This window comes from Pinus tabuliformis, chromosome 1_1, assembly GCF_031772625.1.
Source record: "Pinus tabuliformis cultivar Carrire ecotype Pingquan chromosome 1_1, CPIR1, whole genome shotgun sequence".
Taxonomy (NCBI): Eukaryota; Viridiplantae; Streptophyta; class Pinopsida; order Pinales; family Pinaceae; genus Pinus; species Pinus tabuliformis.
Window position 1 is genome coordinate 65,184,451 of NC_142297.1, and position 22,301 is coordinate 65,206,751.

General features: G+C 37.1%; 1 pseudogene; it reads left to right on the plus strand.

Moving 5' to 3' along the window:
- The first annotated feature begins 302 nt into the window (after window positions 1-302).
- Window positions 303-19,010, plus strand: LOC149211592 (nuclear pore complex protein NUP58-like; annotated as a pseudogene).
- Window positions 19,011-22,301: the final 3,291 nt, after the last annotated feature.

Below are 22,301 nucleotides of genomic sequence, written 5' to 3' on the forward strand. Positions count from 1 at the left end.
CCATTCAATCGGGGTTCGAAGTAATAGAGCATGCTGTACAGGACTGCACGGGATTGTTGGATCAATCCCTCTTCACGCTCACCTCATTGCAGGAAGATCCAACTATACAACATCTAGAGACAGAAGCATGGCAGTTACAACAGGCATATGACAATATCAGGGGGACGGCACAGATAGTCACCCTTACTCAACGACTTGCCAAGATGAAGGAGGCCCAGGCTCTAAAGGAATAGGTGGACGCCGCGCACTAGAAAGAAGCAGTGCTTAAAGCATGCATCCAGCCTTGGCTCAAGGAAGAATTCATGGTCACCGCCACGATTGAGGGAAAGCTAGACCAAATGCAGGGTACATATGTGCTAAGGCAAGAAGGTGCCCCTGACAATGATGCATCAGAGATTCATGCACAACTAATACAACAGATAGCGGAAGAATGTGTTGCAGAAGTAAGTGAAGTGCAAAATTTGCTGGATGGACTCCACGCGAAGATCACCACACCAGTAGAGTGACTTGGGATGAGTCATGATGATTGTGTTGGGGTCCTATTGGGTAGCAGATCCCCCCATAGCAGGTTTTGGGGCTTGAAGCCTGGATGTTGGTAAAGTATAATGTAAAGACCCGCGAAATGCAGGTGCGGAGTGCGAGAGTCTAGGGTTGTCCGCCCTAAGATAATGTAATTTAATGTAGAGTGTGTCGGCCTACCCATGGTTCACAGACCATGGGATTGTATAAATAGAGTGAGGCTCTAAGTGTAAAGGGAGTCTTAGCTTTGAGAAGTAATATGATTTTATGATGAGGAATTCACACTGTCTATAAGTCTGAGTCTTGGGTTGTAGTAGTAGGGGGAGGCTCTGTAGCTATGTGCGCAGAGGCGTGGTAGAGTCCGTAGTTGTGTGTGTGGAACCCTCTAGCTGAGTGCATAGGGTGGAGTTGGGATTGTATCTTAACAGAGGATTAATAAAAGATAAGTTAATTGTGGAATATTCTGTGTCTATGCTTCTTTTATCTTTATGCATCTCTTTACAGTTTATGATTACGCGCACTTGTTATGAATGTTGAATGATTAATGAGAATATTGGGCCCACATAATCAAGTTAAGATCTATAATAATAACACAGTAAGGATAAAGGATCTAGACAACACCACTCCGCGCTCTTTATAGAACTGCGTGAAAGCAGTCGCACAAGCTGTGAGGGACAGACGACTGCGCGGAGTAGTGCAAGCGCGCAGGATCGGTTCGTGAACTTCCCAGACTTCATCAAGGCATCCCTAGGGTGCGGAAACCTGGTTCCACCACCCTACCATACTACCTCGGGTGAGACCTCAGTCCGCACACTGCAGACTGTTGCCGAAAGGGCTGGTAGTTTTAGGATTTTTTGGCTAAATCACTTCTGAACCTAGGTCAGGCCCCAACAAGCCAACTGGGATTCTCATCATTCTCATGCCAGTTCTCTCTTTTGTAACTTTGCTATATAATTCCATTTACACGTTGAATTTTGATAGCTACGGTTAGTATTTATCATTGGATTAACCCACAAATATGAGGGGCATGCCCTTAATAACCCTACATTGTAGACCTTCTCAAGATCTTTCCAATAGTCAAACAAAAAATCATCCCCCCCCATCAGTGTTTGTAAAAGCATTTTCCCTTTCTTGCATTGGTGTATCATAGTCATTTACCATGCATATCCTGTGAAAAATTTTGTTCAAAACTCTGTTATGAAGTAACTGTGGTGATAAGTTGAAAGATTCAAATAAATAGTCATCATGAATGAAGGAAATCCTTGCTAGCTTTTCAAACAACACATACTAGAGCCACCCAGTAGACCAGAAATCTTCCAAAGCTTCCATATTCCTGATGAGATGTATGAAGCCTCTAGGAGCACTTGCATCCTTGCGCGATCTCTCAAATGTGAGAAAAATATGGTCTATTTTCAACCATTTACTCATGCAGGAAAAGGAAGAAGACAATAAATCTATAAACATTTGTAGCTCTTTATCAGTTTTTGGTTATAGAAGAATTATGCCACATTAGAGTATATGATTTCTTGTACAACAAAATGAAACTTTTGATACATGAGACTCAATTTATATTCCAAAGTGGAACATTTGTACTTTGTTGGGAAACAAACTTGCTACAAGCTTACCAATGAGAAAAACATGCATTTGCAATGCAACTATGAAATGTACTACAAACAGTTGATCTATATCAGTATATGTAAAAAAAACCTAAATTCGGTAAGCTTCAATCCACTCATAAAAAAGAACATTTTAGGAAAAAAAATTTGCAACTAACTAGTCAATGTGAAATGAATTTTCAATGCAATTATCAAATGTACTACACAAACTCATTATCTATATACCAAAAACAATAGCATTTATTAACCAAAATTAAGACATCACGTCTATAAAATGCCATTCATTGTACAATTGGCTATATTAGATTTTCTCTAGTGTAAATGGCTCTAAAAACTTGATCAATTACACCAGGATAGGATAAAAAAAACATAGAAGAGCTTAGGAGACCCACTGGAAACAAAAATAAATCAGTGAGGACTTCATTTATATATAGGAAAAATATATGTGAAGGAATTGAATACCACTCAAACAAGTTGAGTGGGGGATTTCACGAGAGTTTATGAATGGAAAATGTGGAGCTGATGCCTTAAAGAATATGATGAGATAAGAGGAAATCCCTAGAAAATTGTAATTACAAACCTGTAGCGAAGTGATAATTTGACAAGTGGTCTAAAAATACCACTTGTTCAAAGTGAGCATTTGACACAACTATGTATAGAAATGCATATAAGATTTATGATCCACATACGTTGAGAAAGAAACAATTGAAAGTTTTGTACAATCTTTGGCCATGGCATGGTATCATTCCCTGCAAAATTTTAATCAAACCATTTTTTTTCACAACTAGATCAAGTTTTGACATCTTTACACATGAAAAATGGGCTATCATTACACAACCTAGTGCTGCTCCAAAAGGCTAAGAATATTAAAGGATAAAAAGCTAAAACCAAAGGCTAAGAATATTAAAAGATAAAAATATTTACCAACCAAAACAGGTATAAATTGGTTTACATTCCATGATTACACTAACATGTCAAAATATTTTAAAAATAAATCAAAGGTGTCTAGTTCCAAGGGATGAATATCATACATAAGGGCATCATGAGAAACATAGTCAATTTGGTGCTTGTCTAAAAACTTTTTTGTTATAATCCAAGGAGAATCTAGCACAACCTCGTCCACCCATATATAAATATTAGAGCAAAAAAAAATTAGTTAATCACCCAACAAGGATGTAGCACAACAACCTCACTAGTCCATCACCTCTATGTAATCAATTAAAATAAAATAACATAACAACTTCATTACTTATTTAAAAATGAAATCAGTGTCTATGTCACTATCATCCATAAAGCACATAATACAAGTTTCACAAGCACAAACCATGGGACACCATTACTTTAAAAACATTATTCACTTATTTATAATGAATATTTGAACCACTACAATGAAAAACTAGTAAACAAATAACATATGTCAATGTTACAAAGTCTATTGTAGCAAAAATCCTAGCCAACAATAATATTAAATAAACTAGTAACCAGATATATTTCAACAATCAAGAGAATCCTTGGACATTTTCATCTCAAGAGAGGAAAAATTAGGTTTGAAGCTAGAGGGGACTACCTTTTGGATAGGCACCATGCTCAAGGCCGATAGGAAAGGATTTTCCTTCTATCATTGTTCCTTTAAGGACTCCCTCCTTAACATAACCAACTACCTTTCCATTGAATACCTAAAGAGCTTGTTACAAGGGAAAGGAAACAGAAAATTAGTGTTCAACTCATTTGAAAATTGTTAATGTTTTTTGTTACCAATATAGGATCATTAGGTGTTAATAGATCTTGTGGGTTTGTGGCTGCATGCATCTTCCTGTTAATTATGTCCTTCCCTGGCTTTTACTTGTATTCTTGTTGCCTACCTGGCCTGGGGCAACCTCAATTGGGGCCTAGTGTACATGGAGTTGGTGAGCTGCTAATGGCTCAATCAAAGACAAATCCAATATTTCTATTGACAATTCCATGCACAATAGTTCATCTTGTTATCATCACAATCAAGTCTAGATAAATATATCAAGAGAGTGCCACTGAAAAGGCCACAAAAGTTTACCCTGAAAATCTTCCACAAGCTAATGGGCCTAATCTTGATAAAACACTGCTAGATATCTTTGTTTCTAAATATGATTTTGTTTGTGGTCAATATTTGTAGCAGACATTTATTGGCTATTTTGTCTGCCATGTTACTTTGAAGGCCATGGTCAAGGTGTAGAGGGAGGTGCAGGAGTCTCATGGTTGGCTTTCTAAGGCCAGTTGCAGCCTAACTGAATAAACAAAATTAAAAAAAAAACTTTACTTTCTGAACAATTCTTCCTGGTATGAAATCTTTATCCCCAGTCCTTAGGATTGTAGAAACAACCTCATCTTCTTGCAATCATATCATAATTTCATTGTCAAGCAAAGTGTTGAATTGTGTTTCCCTATGTGAGTCCAGTTTCTTGGCCTACCTTGTAATATTGGCCTTTCTTCAAATATATTTATATGCCTCTTGGCAGAGTTATCTATCACAACCATAAGGAATTTTTTACATTTTCCCAAAAAAAGAGTTTCCTTGAGGGTCAACTTGTCCAAATACCTTAATGATTATCCTCTAACTAGGGTTGGAAAAGATATGTTTAGAAAACCTGAGAAATATATTAACCTGCTAACACTTGCATTAGGTGTTAGGTCCCTTATCATAAGATTTGAGATTGCCCTTTACAACCAAACCTGAACCTTTGCACCCAAGCCCCACAAGATCCTTAAGGTTTGCTAGACTCTAAATTTGTGCATGCATGTTAGTGCAATTCAAACCAGTGTTGCAAAGATCAACGATTTCTCCCAATATTTCCAATTTTTCTTTATATTTTCAGGTTGCCAATGGGGCCCATTACATGGATTTTACTTTTCCTATTTAAGCAAATATTCTAGTGTTGACCCTAATTTGTTTTTGAGATCTAAGGAGGTCGACTCTACTTAATATGTGTTCATGATTTTTAAAAAGGAAAGGAATTTTACCTAGTATGTTTTAATGATACAACTAAAAGTAAGAGTTCAATAAGGGTTTGAGAGTGAAATATAAATTTTCCTAGCTCTGAGGCTTGATCAACACAGGAAGAAGTTTTTTTCCCAAGCACTTGACATATGTTTCAGTTATGTTTTGAACACCAATGATGAGAGAGTTTTGACACATGTTTCATGACATTTTGTGCACAAATTTTCCCAACAACATTAAAATTATTATTTCATACATGGAAGATTGTTTATAGAAAAGTATTTATTTGGAACATAGTTATAATTATAACAAGTGAGGGTTGAAGACATTATTTCGACAACTCATAGACTTGATTGGTTTACGCAAATTTGGCACCAAACTTAATCAAACTAGCCCCTTAAGCCAACTTAAACACCAAGTTGAATCAATCACCTATCAATTCAACATATTTAACCTATTCCAAGTCAATCCAATATGAGTTTTAAAACTATTGTTGCATCTAAGCATGTTGATTTCTTCCAATAATTCCAATTGCACTAGAAGAAAAGTTCATTTTTGTATCTACATCTGCATCTTGTTCAAATTTTACCTGCATGTTGATCTATGTTTGAACTTCCTTAGCCTCCATGATATCATCACAAAGGAAATGCAAAAATTTTAGGTTTTTTGAAGGTAATATAGTATAGTACTCACAATTCAAAAGTTTCAAATCCAAAATGTTTTGTCCCAACCAACTTTTGAGACCCTGAGCTAGGGCTTATTCTACCAAAAAAACTGGCCATGTTACTACCTCTAGGAAATTCCAATCAAGTTACTTTCAAAATTATATTAAAAAACAATAATTTTTTTATTAGAGACTAGTTACTAAGTACATGCCCTTAGCAGTCACTTGAAGCATGTGTATAAAGGTAGCAACATTTTCATATAAGCATGCTTTAATGGAAACCTACATAAAATATTACCAAAAGTAGAAAATTAAAAAATAATTTCAGCAGGAAAAACCTATATATTTCAAACATGGAGGAAATTTGAAAAGGAAAATCTATATCAGAATCCCAATTTCAAGAATTAAGTAAAATGGATCCCAAGACAATTGATGATGGACTTGAAGTTTACGGTATGTTTATGTGGTTCACCGTCCTCAAAGATTGGCGACCGCTACATCCAAGGAATATTTGTACCAGGTAGATCCACACAAAAGAATCACTTCCTGTCAACTCAACCATAGAGCCTGACCCCAAGAGTGTCAAAAGAATTGAACCTATAACCTTCCAATAGCAGTGGTGATTTACGTATGAGATTTACCGACGAGGACTCGAGAATCTGAGCTAACCCTCGAGGCTAAGTTCAAGGTATACTTATTTTCTTTCTTTTGTCTTTTGATTTTTGTTTTTACTTAGGGTGGGCATGGGTAGTGTGGTCAAAATGAGTTAAAAAATCATAAACAACCATTGAATTGGGGTTAACCATAGTCAAGCCCCATTTCCTGCATTTTGTTTAATATATTGAAGATTCAGTTGAATATCTAGTTTGGGAATGATATTTAGTAATTCAGGTAATTGGAAAGATAGTGAAAATCAAAGATTGAAAACCAAAAATAAAATATACCTAAAAAATTTGATGCCTCTCACTGACCTCATTACCCTCCTTCAGCTGAAAGTTTTTTTGCATTTACAAAGGTTAGAACTGACCATGGCAGGATCTCGACTATATGTCAATGGGGAAACCTTAACTTGCAGGTAAAAAGATGCCATATCAAATACATGGGTGGTTATGAAGATGCCTTGCTAAACATTATTATCGATTTCCAAAAATAGCCACCTCGAACATGATGAACATGATGATGGTGGGCTTGGTAGGCCAGAATCAATAGCAGTAGAAACAAAAAACACCTCTTGATGACAGAGAAAAATATGGTTACTTAATAGGCGAACTGTGCTAACATCCACCCAAATTCACAGAAACACCTCTTGCAAATTGAGGAGAGAATTCTAGAGTACAAGGATGAAAGCGAGAGGCTTGATCAATGTGTTTGAATTTATGATACTTCAACCCTAAATGAAGGTTTTGAGATTGATGTTGCTCATATATTGCAGGAAATTGGAGTAAACAACATTGTTATAGACAGAGAGAAGGTGCTTCTTCAGGAACTTATGAATATTGCAAAGAGTATGCTGAGGAATGTTGAAGTTGTAGTTTGCTCTTTTATGATACTGTGACCTAGGTTCATTCATCCAACAATATCATTTGGTGCCACCATCTTCAACACCACCATATTCAGGGGTCAACAATCCTCCAAATTCAGCAGCCTCTCAGTTTCCGATATCCTCCACATCTATGATGGATTTCTATAGTGGTCTACCAACCAAACTCTGTTATGAAACCAGCTCACAAAAAGATAGAAAAGAGAGATCCACGCCTTAGAATTCAGCCTCTTCGAGGGGGCAACCTCCTTTACATTACATAAATGAACAATTCTTGGATGATACAAATGAAAATACCTCCTTTCTATATATAGGAGTCTAAGTGGTCCCAATACAATCAAAGCCTACATAACAATAATATTGTAGGGCACAACAATAACAATAGTGGGCTTCTATGTGGCACAATAGTAACAATATGGGCACTACATGGGTACATCAATATAAATAAGGGGTATAACTACAATAGTAATGGGGTAATCACTAGTATTATAGGGACCCAACATGCCCCTCTCCTTCAAAAAAGTGTTGTCCTCAACGCTTGAGTAGTTCAGGATACTTCTGCATAAAATTCTCGTCCTCCCATGTGGAATCTTCAGCGGATAAGTTCTTCCACTTGATAAGGTACTCTGAAATTGATCGATTTCGTAGCTGTCGAGTTCTTGTTTCTATAACTGCTTCCGGTTCCAATATAATTTTTCCTTCTTCGTCAAGTTCTGGCAATATTGTTTGAACTGGGAGCTTGTCACCTATAACCTTCTTTAAGCATGAAACATGGAAAACTGGGTGCAATCGAGAAGCTGCAGGAAGCTCCAATTTGTATGCCATAGTACCAATCTTTTGCAACACCTTGTACGGACCATAATACTTTGGTGATAATTTATTATCCTTCTTAGCTTGCTTGAGGGACATTTGCTTATATGGTTGTAGCCGTAGGAATACCCAATCACCTACATCAAAACTTCTTTCACTGCGATGCTGATTTGTCTGTTGTTTCATTCTATTCTGTGCCAACACAAGGTTATCCTTTAAGAGTTGGAGGACTTGTTGTTGATGTTCGATGTGATGTTCCACTGCCTGAACCTTAGAATTTTCTCTTAAATATGATGTGATGGATGGTGGTTGATACCCATAAAGTGCCATAAATGGGGTCATTTTTGTTGCTGTATGAAAGGAAGTGTTATACCACCATTCAGCCAGAGGCAACCATTTGACCCATTGTGTCTGTTTATCAGATACAAAGCAACGAAGGTATCCTTCCAAACATTTGTTTACTATCTGAGTTTGCCCATCAGATTGAGGATGATAAGATGAGTTATGAGCTAACTGAGTACCAAGACAAGAAAATAATTCTGTCCAAAAATTTCCAGTGAAAATGGGATCTCTGTCACTTACAATAATCTTTGGGTTTCCATGTAGCTTTTGAATTGTTTCCATAAATGCAGTAGAAACTATACTGGCTTTAAATGGATGTGATAATGCACAAAAGTGTGCATACTTGGTAAGTCTGTCAACTACCACCATGATGACACTCTTTCCCTCAGACTTGGGTAAACCCGTGATAAAATCCATTGATACCTCCTCCCAACATTGGCTTGGAATGGGTAAAGGTTGTAATAGACCCGGTGTCTTAATTGTTTCAACTTTATTTTGCTGGCAAATCAAACATTCTGCCACAAACTTATGAATATCTGATTTAAGGCCATCCCAAAAAAATTCCTTCTTCACCCTGTGGTAAGTTTTTAAAAATCCTGAGTGCCCTCCTAAGGGAGAAGTGTGCAATTCCATAAGAATCTTTTGTTTTAGCTGGGAATTCTTACAGAGGTATAAGCGATCTTTGTACCATAACGAATCATTTTTCCAGCTAAATGTATCAGACGTACTGGAATCTTGTTGTAGCTTTCGAATAAGTGCCCATACTTCTTCGTCATTCTTCCATTCCTCCCTTGCTTCATTTATCCAATCTGGTTGGATGATAGAAATAGCACACAACAATGCTTCCACATCCTCATCCTTCCTTGAGAGTGCATCTGCCACCACATTTTGCTTCCCCTTTTTGTAGATGATTTCAAAGTCATAACCCAACATCTTTGTGACCCACTTTTGTTGCTCTTCAGAGGATAATCTTTGTTCTAAAAAGTATTTAAGGCTATCATGATCTGTTTTTACCTTGAAGTGTCTTCCCATTAGGTAGGGTCGCCATTTCTTAAGTGCATGGAGTATTGCCAACATTTCCTTCTCATAAATAGCTTTTCTTAGAAACTTTCCCTTGATTGGACGACTTTCAAAGGCAATGGGTCTTTCATCTTGCATTAGAACAACACCAATTCCATTTCCTGAAGCATCACATTCCACAGTAAAGGTTTTTGTGAAGTCCGGTGTAGCTAAGACCGGTGCTTGGCACATTGCCTCTTTAAGATGTTCAAAGGCCTTTGTTGCTTCCGGAGTCCATGAAAATGCATCTTTCTTCAATAATGTCGTTAGAGGTGCTGCTATTCTCCCATAATTCTTAACAAACTTGTGATAATACCCTGTCAACCCAAGAAATCCGCGCAAATGCTCTATGGATGTGGGGATTTTCCATTCCTTAATGGGTTTAATTTTGGTAGGGTCTACCTTAACTCCTTCATGAGATACAATATGACCCAAATATTCCACCTCCTGGACTCCAAAGAAACATTTGGATCTTTTGGCATATAATTGTTTCTCTTCCAATAGTTGTAGCACCCTGTCGACATGTTCAACATGATCCTTCCAAGACTTGCTGTAGATAAGTATATCATCAAAAAATACTAACACAAATTTTCTAAGGAATGGTTTGAAAATTGAATTCATCAAACCTTGAAATGTTGAAGGTGCATTGGTAAGGCCAAAAGGCATGACCAAAAATTCATAATGACCCTCATGAGTTCTAAATGCCGTTTTCGGAATGTCTTCAATCTTCATTCTGATTTGATGATATCCTGAACGAAGATCCAACTTGGTGAAGTAAATTGATCCATGCAATTCATCCAGTAATTCATGTAGAATATGAAATGACTTATTTCCAGCCAAATGAGAAAACAATACTATGAAGAAAAAAAACATATAAAAGATAAAACAATTAAAAAACACAGTGACTATGTGAGCTAACAAATGCTGCAAATCTCATATATTTAATTCAACTATAAACTACATTCTTAAATACTAAAACTATTACTAAAATATTTGTCAATCAACTCTGCAATCAATCTACAGCTAATTTCCAGTACTACTACAGCTAACAATTTGCTGCCTTATTTTCCAGCACTACTGCAGCTAACAATTTGCTGCCTTATTTTTGCAGAGAACACTAAATAGAAATTTACATAACTAATTAAGCATTATTCCCAACACTCCCCCTTAATGATTAATGAGGATTTACTATCTTATCTCGTAATGCCAAAAACTGATCTTTTGCAACTGCTTTAGTGAATATATCTGCTAGTTGATGCTGAGTATTTATATGCTTCAATTCAATCTCCTTCTTCTGCACCAAATCTCTAATGAAGTGATATTTGAGGTCAAAATGCTTTGTCCTGGTGTGATGAACTGGATTCTTTGCTAACTTGATGGCACTTACATTATCACAATAAATGACTGTAGGCTGAACTTGTTTTTCTCCAATTTCTTCCAAAATTTTTCTGAGCCAAAGAGCTTGTGTACCTGCTGAAGTAACTGCAACATATTCCGCTTCTGTGGATGAGAGGGCAACAATGCTTTGTTTTTTTGAGCTCCATGTAATCAAACCAGAACCAAAAGAGAAACAATTTCCAGATGTGGACTTACGGTCATCAAGACTACCTCCCCAATCTGAATCACTAAATCCAACAAGATTGAACTTTTCAGAAGAGTAGTAATGAATACCAAAATTTAGAGTGCCTTTCACATACCTTAAAATCCTCTTGGCTACCTTCATATGTATTTCAGATGGATTTGTCATATACCTTGAAACAAGTGAAACTGAATATGTAATATCAGGCCTTGTGTGGGTTAGAAAGATCAAGCTCCCCACAATACTTCTGTAAGTTTTCTCATCAACTAAATCAGCACCATCATCTCTACATAACACCTCTCCATGAGCACTTGGAGTAGGGGATGGATGACAATCAAGCATATCAAATTTATTTAGCATATCCTGTGCATACTTTGTCTGACAAATGAAAATCTCATCCCTACTTTGATAAACCTCCATTCCTAGAAAATATTTCATGATGCCTAGATCTTTCATCTCAAATTCATTCATCATAGCAGCTTTGAATTTATCACTCATCTTAGAACTACTACCCATATACAATAGATCATCAACATACAAACTTATGATTAAAATATCAATACCTTCTTGTTTGTAGTAAAGGGTAGGATCATTCTTACTTCTCTGGAAGCCATTTTCCTGAAAGTATCCATCAATCCTTGCATACCACGCCCTTGGTGCTTGCTTAAGGCCATACAAAGCCTTCTTCAACTTGTAGACATTATTCTCCTTTCCTTCCACTTCAAAACCTTGTGGCTGCTCCACATATACTTCCTCTTCTAAGTACCCATTCAAGAAGGCACTTTTCACATCCATATGATGTATGCTCCACTTTTTATGAGCTGCTAATGAAATCAACATTCTAATGGTCTCTTGTCTTGCTACTGGTGCAAATGTCTCTTCATAATCAATTCCATACTTCTGTGTGAATCCTTTAGCAACTAATCTTGCTTTGTGTCTTTCAACACTCCCATCACTGTTAAATTTAGTCTTATAGACCCATTTGGTGCCAATCTTTTCCTTGTCATGTGGAAGCTCTGTCAACTTCCAAGTGTCATTCCTTTGAATGGAATCCATCTCTTCTTGCATGGCTTGCATACAAACCTCATTAGTACATGCATCTTCAAAACATGATGGTTCAAATTCAGCCTTAGCTAATAAAGAAAAATTGACTATCTCACCTATTGGGCTTTCTTCATGTGCTTGATTTGCACTCCTCTCATAAATATCACTCAATCTTCTTACCTTCCTTGTAGAACTTGGAGAAGAAGTTGGACTTGAACTTGATGTTGAAGAAATTGATGAAGCACTGCTTGGTGGAGTTAAGCCACTAATTACAGAAACATTAGTTGGCTGCTCATTATCATTATCAACAATTATATCATTCAAAACAGATTTTGTCTTCTCAACATGGCCTTTTTGATGACCATAAACTCCCCCTTCATCAAAAATTACATCTCTTGAGACAATAAGCTTGTTAGTTAGAGGATTATACAATTTATAAGCCTTGCTTGTCTCACTATACCCAATAAAAATACACAACTCACTCTTTGCATCTAACTTTTTTCTATTCTCATCAGGTACATGCACATAAGCCAAACAACCAAACACTTTGAAATGATTAACATTAGGCTTTTTTTCATACCAAGCTTCATAAGGAGTCATATTTTTCAATGCATTGGTGGGGCTATGGTTGACGATGTATACTGCTGTAGCAACTGCATCTCCCCAATAAGTGTTGCTCAATCCCTTAGTTTGTAGCATGCATCTTGCCATTTCAACCACAGTACGATTTTTCCTTTCAGCTGTGCCATTCTGCTGGGGTGTGTATGCTGTAGTATGCTGCCTCCTGATGCCATGCATATCACAATAACTCTGGAAAGCTTTTGAGCAGAATTCTCCTCCATGGTCAGTCCGCAAACATTTGATCTTGCACCCTCTCTCATTTTCTACAAGGGCTTTGAACTTCTTGAATGTATCCAAGGCTTCACTTTTGGCCTTCAAAAAATAAACCCAACAATTTCGTGAGTAATCATCAATAAAAGTGATGAAATATGATGACTTACCCAAACTCTTAGTTTGCATAGGACCACATATGTCTGAATGAACAAGTTGAAGTGGGTAATGAGCCCTCCATGCACTTCCTTTGGAAACCTTTCCCTTGCATGCTTTCCTTTAGCACATCCTTCACAAACCTCCTTATGCTCTTCTACCTTGGGCAAACCAGAAACTAATGCATGTGAGGTTAGAAACTTCAAACTGTGAAAATTTAAATGCCCATACCTGAGATGCCATAACCAACTTGAATCCTCATAAGCCATATTAGCAAGATTGCTATTATGTTCATCAAACCTCAAGGGAAACATCCTATTTCTTGTCATAGGCACAACAGTGATCGCCCTATTTCCCTTATTCTTATCATAGATAGTACATGTCTTATTTTCAAAGACTACTTTATAATTTTTCTCACATAGCTGTCCAACACTCAACAAATTATGCTTCAATTGTGGAGTATAATAAATGTCATGAATACTCTTTGTACCTTCTTTTGTTTGGACCTCCATAGCTCCTTTGGCAGCAACCTCCAATGATTTATCATCACCAAGCTGGATCTTGGATTTGAAACTTCCATCCTTTGCTGAAAACAACTTCTCATTCCCTGTCATATGGTTAGAGCATCCAGAATCTAGGTACCAAACATCTTTACTAGTATTTTCACCTTTGGCATAAGATAAAAATAAGTGATCTTGAGGATACTCACCACTTTCTTGAGCATAATTAGCATTTTTACCTTCTTTCAATCTGCATTCTCTTTCAAAGTGACCATACCTGTTACAATGGTAACATTGAACATTTCTCTTATCAAATCTACCTCTACTTCTTCCTCTGAAACTACCTCTTCCACTTGAGCCACCTCTTCCTCTACCTCTTGAATAATTTTGGCTTTGCCATTTACCTTGACCTTGATGGCTTTTGGTACTGCTACTTGCATCTTCATTCTTTGTAATTTGTAATTTAGAGGAAAAAGCTTTCTCTACAGCTTCAAAAGTATCCTTCAATCTTTCTTCATGAGACATCAAAGATCCAACCAATTCATCAAACTGTAGTTTTGTTAAATCCTTACTTTCTTCCATGATTATTGCAACATGATTCCATCTATGTGTTAAAGACCTCAATACTTTTTTAATTAAAACTTCATTACTTACAGCTTCTCCAAGTGTAGCCATTTTGTTGACCACATCTTTGACTCTCACACAATAGTCACTGATACTTTCAGCTTCTTGCATCTTCGAATTCTCGAAATCTCGCCTCAATGTCTGAAGCTTGACCACCTTAACTTGATCACTACCTTGGTAAGCTTCTTGTAGAGTCTCCCACGCAGCTTTGGCAGTTTTTGCTCCAGATATTCTTGGAAATAAGCTCTTATCAAGAGCTATCTGAATGTGAAACAAAGCTTGAGCATTCTTCTTCCTTGCTTCCTTTCTTGCTGTTCTTTCATTGGCTGTAAGAGCATTCCAATCAGCTGGCTCTTCATATCCTGATTCAACAATCTCCCACAAATCTTTTCCAATAAAAAAGGTTAGCATCTTAATGCACCAATAATCATAATCGTTGCCATCAAATTCTGGAACTAGCATCTGGTTAGAATTCGACATGATTAACTTTGGCGAAATTCCAACAATATAGCTTTAACCCAAAATAATTTTACCTGCTCTGATACCACATGTAGAATATGAAATGACTTATTTCCAGCCAAATGAGAAAACAATACTATGAAGAAAAAAAACATATAAAAGATAAAACAATTAAAAAACACAGTGACTATGTGAGCTAACAAATGCTGCAAATCTCATATATTTAATTCAACTATAAACTACATTCTTAAATACTAAAACTATTACTAAAATATTTGTCAATCAACTCTGCAATCAATCTACAGCTATTTCCAGTACTACTGCAGCTAACAATTTGCTGCCTTATTTTCCAGCACTAATGCAGCTAACAATTTGCTGCCTTATTTTTGCAGAGAACACTAAATAGAAATTTACATAACTAATTAAGCATTATTCCCAACAATTCATCGATGACAGGAATGGGGAACTTATCTTTAATAGTGAGCTTGTTGAGCTCCCTATAATCCAGACACATGCGCCATGATCCATCCTTCTTGTGCACCAATACTACTGGAGCAGAGAAAGAACTTTGACTCGGTTGAATTATACCAGCCTCTAGCATTTCTGCAACCATACGTTCAATTTCACTTTTTGGACATAGGGATATCTGTACGGCCTGATGTTTGGAGGAACACTTCCTGGAATCAGATGAATAACATGATCATGATCACGCATAGGTGGGAGACCTTTGGGAGTCTCAAATACCTTGGAATGATTGTCCAGGACTTTTTGGAGATCTGGAGAAATAGATGATTCTAATGTGGAAACATCTAGCGAACATAATTGTGCAATTACACCCCTTTGCTCCTTTTTTAGAAGCTTTGTCATACCATTAGAGCTGATTATCTTTCCTGGTTTCCCTGCAATACCCCTTAATTCAACTTCCTTTCCTTCCACAGAAAATTTCATGAAAAGTTCTTGAAAATTAAAAGCTATTGTACCCAAGGATTGTAGCCATTGGACTCCTAGTACAACATCAGCACCTCCCATTGGAATGGAAAGCATTGGGCTAGTCAATACATATTCTCCCATGGATAGCTTGATATTATGGCACTTTCCAGAGCAATTTATTGTTCCTCCATTTGCAATCATCACTTGACACTCTGGTGCTGGATATAGGAAGCAATTCAATTCTTTTGCTACCCTACAATGAATAAAATTGTGGGTGCTTCCTGAATCAATCAACACTATCACCTTTTTCTTCTTGATTTGTCCTTCTATCTTGATGGTTTGAGGAGTGGTAATTCCCGCCAATGCATTACAAGATATGGTCGGATTTATTTGTTCTTCATATAGGCTTTGTTCCTGGAATATATCCTCTTCTTTTGACCTTTCTTGCTCCTTTTCTTCTTCCTCTTCACAATCTATGTAGAATAATTTCTTCTCAGCACACTTATGACCTTTTGTGTATTTGCTATCACAATTGTAACAAAGCCATTTTGCTCTTTTTTCTTCCAATTGTTGCGGTGTCAACCTTGTAGGTTGTGGAAGACTATGGGCAACAACACTTCCATCTTTATAGTTGTGAATGGTATGCTTCCTAGTTGCCATAATTTTGCTTTCCATTTTTCTTGCTAACCTGAATGCCTTCTCTAATGAATCAGGTTCCCAAAGGCGCACATCATGTTGGATATTATCCTTTAAAGACCCTATGAACACATCAATCCTATGCTCCTCTGGAATATCTTTTATCCTTATGTTCAATTTTTGGAACTCCTCAATGTGCTCCATTATTGAACCCTTTTGTTTGAGATTCATCAATTGGCTAAAAAAAGTGTTGCTTTTTGTATCCTCATAATGTGCTATCAATTCTTCCGTAAAAATTGCCCAAGTGATAAATTGTTTACGAGAACAAAGCCATTGATACCATACAAACTGATTTGGTTCCAAATATAAAGTTGCCATACGTACCTTTTGTGTGTTTTGCACATTATTGAGATCGAAGAATTGCTCCATCTGTAATATCCATGTGGCGGGATCCTTGCCATCGAACTTCCTCATATCGATTTTTGGAACATGATGAGTCTTCGATCCAACATTAGTGTCTATGGTATCATGATTAACATTTCGTTTGTTCTCATCATGAGTTTCCTTTACTACCTTTTCACCATTAGTGACACTTTCTTGTAGCAACTTCTTCAATTCTTCCATATCTGTCTTCAAATCTATCTTCAAATCTGCCATGTCTCTCTTCAAATCTGTCTTCAAATCTATCTTCAAATGCCATGTCTCTCTTCAAATCTGTCTTTGAATCATCCATCTTAGCTTCCATGCCCTTTATCTTAGATTCCACGCCACTTATCTTAGCTTCTGTTAGCTTTTGTGATCGTGACATTTGTTGCACTTGTTCTTGTAATTTTGATATATCACGTAGCATTTCTTCTTCTTCTTCATGAGTCATGATAGAGCTTTCAGGTTCCTTACTAGGTGTTTGCATTTTCTTTCCTCGGGGCATCAGTTACCGATAATAATTCTTTACTATGCCCTTTGAATTCCTTTAAACCAAGCTTACACAAAAATTTAAAAAAAAACTACACACCTTTTTTTCACTTTATAGAAGCCTGATATTGAATCTGATGTGTCTCTGTAATTTCGAATCATCCAGTTCTGAAATTGCTACCTGCAGTAGCCTTCTGTGTCCTCTTTCCAATGCCACAAGTCTGAGCCAAATTGGATTCTCCAAGGAAGAGTTATGTGAAATCTCCCACAGTGACTTGCTTTTAGACTGGTTCAGTAGAGCGAACTTGTACGACGTGCCACGAGCCACTGTTTCAACCTTTGAATCTAAAACACACATACAAGAAACTACAGTCCGTCCTTTTTCTACACCTTTTTACGAAATTTCAATCCGATCCTCAGAGAGAGAGTTATGACGATTTTCCCCAGGTCACCTGTTTTGAATGTAATTCAGGAGTCTGCAAAAAGGCCAACTTCCTTAGATCATATCTCCGAAAATATCACGCGAAAATATCTGAAATTCGGACCCAAGGTTCAGCTCCAATTCTTCTCAAATGGGTTTTTTTTTCGACTTCTGAAACGTCACAAAAAAAAAGTTATAGCGAAAATTCCACGATGACCTGTTTGGAGCAGCGAAACCCTAGAATCCAAAGCTCTGATACCAAATGTTATGAAACCAGCTCACAAAAAGATAGAAAAGAGAGATCCACGCCTTAGAATTCAGCCTCTTCAAGGGGGCAACCTCCTTTACATTACATAAATGAACAATTCTTGGATGATACAAATGAAAATACCTCCTTTCTATATATAGGAGTCTAAGTGGTCCCAATACAATCAAAGCCTACATAACAATAATATTGTAGGGCACAACAATAACAATAGTGGGCTTCTATGTGGCACAATAGTAACAATATGGGCACTACATGGGTACATCAATATAAATAAGGGGTATAACTACAATAGTAATGGGGTAATCACTAGTATTATAGGGACCCAACAAACTCTCTCCATTTTTATAGTAGACAGTGGCAAGATTTGAGAGGCAGCTTGAGGAGTGTCGACAATGGATTGAGAAATTGGAGCGATTACTTCTCTCCAAGAGTGATGAAAACGGGAGTTCTAGTTCAGATTTGAGATTATTTTAGTCTTTACCCTCAGTAATATCTAATGTCCATGCATCTTCATATATGTTGCAGCTTTGGTTGAGACATTTCATCAAATAATAGGATCAATGCGTGTTGCATATCTTTCTAATCAATTCTGCAAGGTGATCCAAACGACCCTTTCCTTTAAGCTGAAAGGCGGGAATGAGCAGAGAGAGAAGCTGCAGCCAAAAGAGTTCATCCAACATTTCATGCATCTACATTTTCACAAAATTCTACTCAAGTTGCTGGCTTATTTTCCAATTTAGCAACACCTGCCTCTTCTTTTTTAGGCATATCCCATTCTACATAGTCAACTCCTGGGGATTTTACTGCTGCTTTGTCAGGATCATGGTGTTCCATTTTTAGTGCTCCATAATTGTCTTCAAGTTCTTCATCTTTTCTCTTTTCCACACTAGCAACCTCTGCACCTACTTCTATTTTTTGATCTTCTGGGGTCTTGCAAACACCCTCTATGTTTGGGACTTCGCAGAAAACACCATAAATGTTTGGGGAAAATACATATTCTTCTCTTTTTCCTTCAGCCATAACAATTGCAAGTTCCTCATCAATGTTTTCATCTTCACCATTTTCCACAGGTTTTAGAACTACTTCAGGTTCAAGCTTTGGAGCTACTACACTACTCATCCCAAAATAAGATCTAGGACTCATCCCAAAAGAAGTTATGGGAGAGGCCATGGATGTTAGGGTCGTGACCTTTGGAGAAAATCTCACCATATAAAACTTAGAAGCCCAAAACTCGTACAACATGATGCTAAATGTTGGATAGTTTAGATTTGAGTGAATTCTTTCAAGGATGAGGTAGAGGAAAAAAGTCAAACTAAAAGTTCTACTCTGAGTTACAGCAGGAACAATCTCTCTATTGCAGACAATTATCAAAAGAATCTTGGATTACGTTTAAAAAGAACAATATAGGAAAAGACTAATTGTGCTATAACAGAGAACAAGACCCTATTCCCCAAGCAGGAATATTCAACACCTATTTCTGATTACCATGCTTCACAAACTCACTCTGTAAACCAGATCACCAATTAAAACAATCACTGATTACCTATGAATGAATTTATGAAAACAATGCAATAATTAAATAGAAACAAAGTTTCAACAGTAAATACAGAATTCCAATAACGCATAAGTAATTTCAGTAAATAGAGTTTAACAAAGCATGAATGGAAAAGAATAACACTTAACACACTACATAAATTAATGGGTGAATCTTGTGAGGAAGGTGGGCCCTTTCCTTCTCACAAGATTCCCCAGAAAAAGGAACTAAGACAGAATGCTCAGAACAATATTTTATTCATCTGTCAATGTATCATGTTACAAAAAGATTCAATGTCCCTTTTCTTTCAGCTAGACCTTCCCATAGTCTATCTACCCTCTAATGCTGATGTCTCCTCTTTTTAAAGAGGAGACATCTATTATACATTTAATTACATTATAAATCCCGATATGATAAATTAGGATAATTGGTTCTTCCATTAGCAAAATGATGTTACAATGGTTGTGACAACGCCAATTTTGGAATGTAGTTGTTGCGGCCAGTGTAACAACTCTTTCGATGATCTATTCTTGTTGCTGCCAAATTTGGAATGCAAATCACGGGCTGTTTCAGCAACGGGATTTGCGCATTGTTCTAACTGTTTAAGCAATGTAGACTGCAATGATAAATCTGTAGTCTTCAGACTGATTCAACAACTATATATCTATGATCAATGGTTAATTATGAAAGTAATGTAAAATTATATGTAAAACAAATTAAACATATAGTAAGGAGAAGAAATGTTATATACCTTTGGAAAATGGATTAAAGTAATAACATGGACTTTAAATATGGATTGAAAAAGGGTGGGATGATAGAAAAATATGTGAGAAAAAAGGTACAATGTAGGGTCCTAACATCCCCCAAAACTGAAAGGGTTGCATGTTCTCATGCAACTTCACTCTGAATTGGAGTCCGGGTACTGGGCCTTAGAGTGAAAATTACTTAAGCAGTAACTATAGAAGGTATTGTCAATTAGATCTCTGAACCCATGCACATTTTGTAGCCTCTGCCATGCTACTGCTTCCTCCTTTTTGGTCAACCTATAATGAGCCTTATATTCTTGTGCTGGTATCCATAAAAGAGGAAAACGAAAATGATATCCTATCCATTTTTCAGCACATTGCTGAACACATCTGATATAATCGGGTACCCTTGAGATTGCTGCTTCAAAATTAGGGGGATTGAAGGGGTTATACTCCTGCCTTTCCGTAAAGGACTGTTTCCAGAACAAGTTGTTTGCTTTTAAGGCAACAACTTCCTTAGTCTTAACAAAATGTTGGCAGTCCTGTAGCACTGTTGCTTGTAGTTGCCTGATGTGTTCAACCATCCCTGGTTCTTTCAAAAATTGATGATACTCCCAAATAAAAATGGCAGGATTTTGTGGTTCTGGTCGAAACCACAGGAGACGGTTGTCCTCATTATGCTTTGCTACAAGAAAGACAGTCTTCCATGTGATCTGATTAGCAAGGAAGGAGGCAAATGCCCTAATTTGAACATCACCAAACAGAGGGTTAAGATTGATCTTCCTATTTTCAGGGATAGCTTCATTGCAGAGATACAACTCACAAAGCAAATGTTGATCACTAGTGGATGCTTCTGTGAAAGTTTCCACAAACTGCTTGGGTGTAAATACTTCATGAGGTCTCCCATTTTTAATTTCCTTTATTTGAAAGAACGCTAAGCGTTCTGCAAGAAAAAGAGAATAATTGGAAGATGGTTTCCTGGCAGCTAATAATTTCTGAACCAAATCAAACATGAAGAGCAATTTACTTTTTAGCTCTTTATTCTCTTTCTTCTGGGCGCGAGAATGTTGGAGTACTTGCTCCAAGGCTTCCTAGTTTGAATATATATGATTTTGCTAGAGTAATTTATGCTCCTGCAAGATCTTATCTTGCGAAATAACATATTTTTTCTTCCACTTATCCATTGTTTGGTGCTTATCCTGAGATTCAGTTTGTTTTTCAGTACTGCAAGTCCGAGTAAAAACATTTACAGTAGGCCGAGGTTCAGTATGAGTAAAAACAGTTTTTGTAGGTCGAGGTACAGGATCTTTAGCTTTAACAGTTACAGTAGGCCAAAGTATAGGATCTTCAGCTTTAATAGTTACAGTAGGCCGAGGTATTTGTGGTTTAGCTTCTTTTTCAAAAATTTTTGAAGGCCCTGCTGGTTCTTGTGTGACAGTAGGGAATTCCTCTTTGATTGTAGAAGAAGTGGATGCAGGGGAGGCTCCAGGCAGTGGGATTTCAACTATTTTATACTCGGCTTGATGATACATGTTACAACATTGTTTGCACATATATTCCTTATACTATTCTTTCTCTGTACTTTTCTTGGCCGTGGATGCTGCATGGGCTAAAGTGTACAAATTTAGCTCTCTGTCGTAGGCTTCCCTTGCCATTACTAATTCCTGCTTATAAGCTTTGAGTTCTGATTTTAGAAACTCGTTTTCGTGTAAAAAGGAAGCCAGGGTGACTGGGTTTGTGTAGCAGTCACAGTCTCAGTAGCTGGTTCTTGTGTGGCAACTATCGAATGAGTAGCTGGTTCTTGTGTAGCAGCTAAGTGATGTGTAGCATCTTGGGCATCCAAACTTTGTATATCAGCAGCTGGTTCTTGTGTGATAGCTATTGAATGAGTAGCTGGTTCTTATGTAACAACTACGTGATGTGCAACATCTTGGGCATCTAGATTTTGTATATCAACAGCTGGTTCTTGTGTGGAAACTACGTGATGTGCAACATCTTGGGCATCTAGATTCTGTATAACAGCAGCTGGTTCTTGTGTGACAACTACTTGTTTGGAAATAAATGATTTCATAAAATCCTGGGCATCTGGTTCTTGTGTTTCAGTGCCCGAGGGTGAGACAGGTAAAGATTCGGGGACTTG